This window comes from Vanellus vanellus (assembly GCF_965231255.1).
Source record: "Vanellus vanellus genome assembly, chromosome: 4".
Classification (NCBI taxonomy): domain Eukaryota; kingdom Metazoa; phylum Chordata; class Aves; order Charadriiformes; family Charadriidae; genus Vanellus; species Vanellus vanellus.
In genome coordinates this window covers 82,640,676-82,646,680 of record NC_138909.1, presented here as the reverse complement: position 1 = coordinate 82,646,680, position 6,005 = coordinate 82,640,676, and positions in this window count along the sequence as shown.

Below are 6,005 nucleotides of genomic sequence, written 5' to 3'. Positions count from 1 at the left end.
AGCACTCCATCTGATTTGGAGCAGCATATGGACTGTTGATCTCCTGCCACCAAAGGAACTGCCATTATCACTGGGTTATTAGGTACTCTGATGGAGAAAGGAAGAGGAATCTCTTTAGAAATAAAACATTTCCCTTCAAAAAAAAAAAAAAAAAAAGCGTGTAGATGGATACCGAATACTTAATAACATAACTTAATAACTACACCATTAAGACGCAGATTCACTCCCAACAAGCTAAAATTAAATTCATACTCTCAAAAGCTCCTGTTACAATTAACAGCAAGATCACAGTCTAAGATCAGAATATCCTTCCAGCAATAGTTATATTACAAAATATGGAGTCTGAGGTGGCTATGTTCAGCAGTCAGATGCTGAAAATTAGATTTGATAATGCCAGGCTAATCTAAATGACCTTGGTTCCAGTCATTGCTCTAGTTAAAAACAAAGTACATTATGCAAAGTAAAAGCATTCTGATAAGAGAGACGGAGTTAGACTCGGTTCAGAACACTGTCTATTCTAGTCTCCTGCATACCTTCTCAGGAATTAGAAACTCTAGGATCAATTGCTTCCACTTCGCGGGGGAAGGATGCATCACTGATTATCCAGGTATCAACAGATTGCCATAGCAGCTTAAAGAAGCTGCCACGTTCTCTTTTTTTGGGGGGGAAAAAAAAAAAAAAATTGCTTTGCTTGGATATCTGACTAGAGGAATGGTTCAGCGCTATGAATGCAGAGCGCAGAGAGGCATCTAGCCAACTCCAGGGCACTTCCAGACAGCACCCGGCTCAGTGTACAAGGGAATCATGTTCTTACACATAACTCTCCCTTTACACTGCATAAGAAAAATAGGTGACTGCTTGAAGTTACGTAGTGGGGTATCCAATAGCAGGAACTGGCATTGTTCCCTGTGTGGCTAATAGAGAGAAAGACCTAATGAGGCCTCTGCTCTAAATCACTGTCTGGTGAGGTGCCTACCTTTTGCCATTGATTAGATAGGGAGTTCAGCGTTTCCATTACTTTACAAATACAGTACAGTCGATAGACCTCAATTATTACTGAACTTTAGGGAGTGTGAATAGCTTGCCTCTCTCCTTTTAAGTCTATTTCTCTCTTGTGGATTTAACCCTTTGGTCTGAACAGAAGAAAAATTCAGATTTAAGATAGATTAGTTCTGCTTTTTCTTTATATTTTTTTTCGCCCCAGCAAAGGCTGAGAGATTAATACAGTACAAAGGCGTCTTAGGAAAAGTATGATTTTCAGTGTTTGAAAGCAATCCACATCTAATTCCTGATTGCAAACGGCAAAACTACCCTGCTGAAAACTAACATGTCAACCTAGCCAAGATTTTCAAAGATTATTATTTTTTTCATCTCCAGAGAAATCAAGAATTGATACAGAGATAAGAAGCTCTTTTTACTAAAAAAGTGGTAACTTGCTTACAGCCGAGCAGTCATTGACAGGTGAATACTATTAATCACTACTCAGGGAAATCCTGGTAATATTGTGACTGATAAAAATACTGAAATATTAGTATTTTTGTTAATATAACTGCACACGTAATTTAGTGGTTTGGGGTTTTTTTTATCTTCTATGTGTCTTACTCTAACTCACATCCTGTTTTGGCAACTTAAAGTACAATGTAATAAACTTATAAATAAGAAATTTACTTTCTTGTTTAGTATATGAATTGGAACCCTAGCAATATGTTTATCAGTGACCAGATTACAATTGGTATAAATTAGGATGGTACTATTAAGTTTCAACTATCCCTTTTACTTCCAAACCATTAACCCATTAATTAGAAGTATTTTCAACACATATTCCATGTTCAGTGAGAAAAGTATGTAAGTTGTAGCACTTTATTGGGTCTGCAACAATGAAACAGATGCAAGAAACTCCCACACTAACATTGTTATATTCACAGCTCAGTTCATAATTTTATATTGATACTTCACTGAAATTTCCAAAGAACCTCCTTGGTCTGTATCTTTACAATAACTGCAGCTGTAAAAAAACGTTACAACAATATGTTTTTTGTCATGGAAAGTAAGAACTTTCCACCTGTAAAAGGATCCCATCTTTCAAGGCATTATTTATTTTGAGATAACTGAGCCAACCTCATGCAGTTCAACAAGGCCAAGTGCAAGGTCCTACATCTGGATCGGAGCAATCCCAAGCACAAATCCAGGCTGGGCGGGGAATGGCTGCAGAGCAGCCCTGAGGAGAAGGACCTGGGGGTGCTGATTGACGAGAAGCTCAACATGAGCCAGCAGTGTGCAATCGCAGCCCAGAAGGCCAACCGTATCCTGGGCTGCACCAAAAGAAGTGTGGCCAGCAGGTCAAAGGAGGGGGTTCTGCCCCTCTGCTCCACTCTCTTGAGACCCACCTGGAGTACTGCATCCCGCTCTGGAGTCCCCAACAGAAGAAGGACATGGACCGGCTGAAGCGTGTCCAGTGGAGAGCCACAAGGATGATGCGAGGGCTGAAGCACCTCTCCTATGAGGGGAGGCTGAAAAGAGTTGGGGCTGTTCAGCCTGGAGAAGAGAAGGCTGCGGGGAGATCTTATTGCGGCCTTCCAGTCCCTAAAGGGGGCCTACAGGAGAGCTGGGGAAGGACTTTTTACTGGGGCATGTAGCGATAGGACGAGGGGGAATGGCTTTAAACTGGAAGAGGGCAGGTTCAGATTGAACATGAGGAAGAAGTTTTTCCCTGTGAGGGTGGTGCGGCACTGGCACAGGTTGCCCAGAGAGGCTGTTGAGGCCCCATCCCTGGAGGTGTTCTAGGCCGGGCTGGAGGTGGCCTTGGGCAACCTGGTGTGGTGGGAGGTGTCCCTACCTATGGCAGGGGGGTTGGAACTCGATAATCTTCAAGGTCCTTTCCAACCTAAACCATTCTATGATTCTATAATTCTATGAACTGACAAAAAATAATTTAATTATGCATCCATATCAACTATGCATGACGTTCAAAATTCACTGGCAGACCAGGAATTCATAACCAGAACACATTTCCTGAACAGTGCAACTATTTGGATTAATTGCAGTAACAGACTAAATTTAGAAGGATTTGGGAATGTTTTTACAGGGTTTAGGAAGGATTTCATTAGGATTGCATAATGAGCAATTTTTGAGTGTGCTTAACTGTTCACATTAACTCTCTACGCAACCATGAAACAGATCAGTCCTCCACTGCTTATTAATTCTTATTCAGGATTTTGTCACCATAAAGGGAATGTTTTTGGAGTTCACTGTAGTATACTTCAACCAGCCAGAAGAAAAAAACTATGCCTTAGTGAGAATCTCAATGCTGACATTGTTCTTCGGGCTGTTTGATTAGAAGAATGAGGTGTGCTTGTATTCTGCATATTTCTGTTCTCGCATGTTGCCTTCATAGAAATATAACTTTATTATTTGGTCTAAAATGATATTCCATTTAAATTAGTCTACATTTGTCATATGATATTCTTTGCCAACATATTTTTCAAAATTTTGTTAATTGTGAATTTAATTTATGTATTTAAACTGTTCATCAGTGTCCTAAGACTGACACATCCAAGGGAGAAAATGCACATAAAACAAAGAGTTGGAGCAATCGCATGTTGGAAGCTCGACTTTTGCAACTTAACCACATCAATTTTATGCCAAATGTTCTGCAATATCAGCTGGTACAACAAGGCAGGGAATTGGGGCTTCTCTACAAATTCTGGAAAATGGAATTAAAAAAAGGATTGTTATGTTTTCCATAATTCTGGGAAACCTGAAATTTTTGAAAGAACTGTAATTTTCATTATTTTTTTTTCTAATGAGATCATAACTTCAATAATATACCAGCTATGTCAGCAAAAATATGTGTCCACTTCTGAGCACACTGTTCTACTGTACGCTATTATCTGAACGTAAATATCGCAAATGCACAAACAAATCAAGAAATGGTGCCTGAGGACACCACTGGGAAAAATAAGAGGCAGCTGTGCACACAGCTACTATAATGGGGGACAAATTTATGAGCATATGTAGATTTACTCAATTTCTGTTTTAAAAATAGATTTTAGCTTTCACTGCAGGTGACTTGCTTTTATTTGCTATATCAATTATCATAGTACAGCAGAATGCTATGATTTTGTTGATGTAACAGCAGACAGGAAGTAAAAAATGGTCAAATGTTAAACTTATACTCGAGTGAGATTTATTTGCTTGTTTGTTCTCAAAATTTGCACGTTTAATTACCTGTGGGAGAGATTATTTCTTGTGGACATCGGATTTTTCAAAGTCAAAATAAGGTGTGAACAACTGTTGATGGAATTACCTGCCAAGAAATTTTATATTATAATAAAGAACCCTGAAATAAATTTAATGAAAGCTTTTTCTTTTGTAAGCAATCCATCAGCCTCCTTTTAAAACTTGCATCTTACAAAATATGTTCCCTTTTAGCCTGGGAACTGCAGTGTTGAAACGGAATGGCTGCAACTGAGATTTCCTGACTCAAGGAATTACTGTTACAAAAGCAACTAAGATTATTCTACTTGGAATGCTGTAAACACAAATAGTTATATATTTCCGTCTTGGCTGCACTACTACATCACTAAAATCTGTATCAGCAATAATTTTGCCCAACGACTGCTCTTCATTCATCTGCTGTCATTCAGGTACTTTTACCTAAAAACCATCCTGATTTAGAGTTGAGCATTGGGCATTTGTTTCAAACCATAAAACTGTCAGACTGGTATCTCTTACAGTGCTTTTACCTCTCCTCCCTTTATTGCAAATGTATTCTTAAATGCTTTTCTTAAAGCAAGGAAACTCCCAAATGTTTATCAACCACCACCGAACACTTTAATCTAAGGCTCACCAGTGATAGTTTGTACATACCTGGAATTCAACTTCTAGTGGAATAAAAGTGCATGCAAAAGGTGAGTTACTGCACAGTCTCTAGTTAAAATTCACTATATACATGAGTGGAAAAAGGAGTAAAGAACCTTAATAAATGGTTAGTATTGCAGGTTCTGATGCACCTGCAGAATTAGATGTGGAATTGAAAACCAAATCTGCTGTAACACACTGCACAAAGCATCTACTGAGAAATATCCAGATACAAAATCCCTTATCATAAAAAATATTTTATTTAATAGCCAAGAAACAGGAATTGTTACTGTCTGTACTTTTAAGGTGCTTACATATGAATATAGAGACCCGAGTTATGTATTCATTTTTAACTGCCTTGGGAGAACAGTAAGGACTTGGGGGCAGCAGAAAAATCAGTTTGAGTTGCACATACGATTTTGGAATGTGGGTGATTTCTGCTCTCTGACTAGTGAGCTTCATTCTCTGGCTAATGATTGCCTTACTGCTTTCATTTATAATGATCACAGCAAAAACATCACTGTGAAAAAGAAAAAAGAATAAATTTGCAACAAAGGGTAGCGTACACTAACTTTAGTAGCGCACCTGAATTCACATTTTTATTTCAGCAAACTTAGTTACTTAGTAACCTCATTTAGTCATTTCCTTTCAGAAAAAAAAATATATATATTCTTTTAGGAAGAAGACACATTGATGAAACCCAGATAGAAGGCTGGATATGGGCTGTTTATGTAAGAAATAATATTACTTAAGAGGTTTCTACCGGTGTAGAGTGTGCCTCACCAGGTGGACATTAGGAAATGGTGTCTGATGTTCTACCTTCAAAGGTAAATTCCCTCAATTTTCTTAAAGCTTGTGGAGTTCATTGCATCCATTCTTATTTCAAATACAGCAGGGAAAGGAGCATTTTCCCTGTGTAAACTTGGACTGGCTGCAAACACCTATTAGATAATGACTTTTTTAAGGCTGAAATTAACCTCCAGTTGTGGATTAAGTAAGTCTTAAATAAAGAAGATGCACTTGCACGGGTTTATCAGAGCATACCAGGAAGCCTGCCACAGCTAACCCAGGACATTAGGAGTTCACACTTAAGAACAAAATAAATAGGATATACCGTGTTTTTCCTGAAGGTTCTCACAAAACAA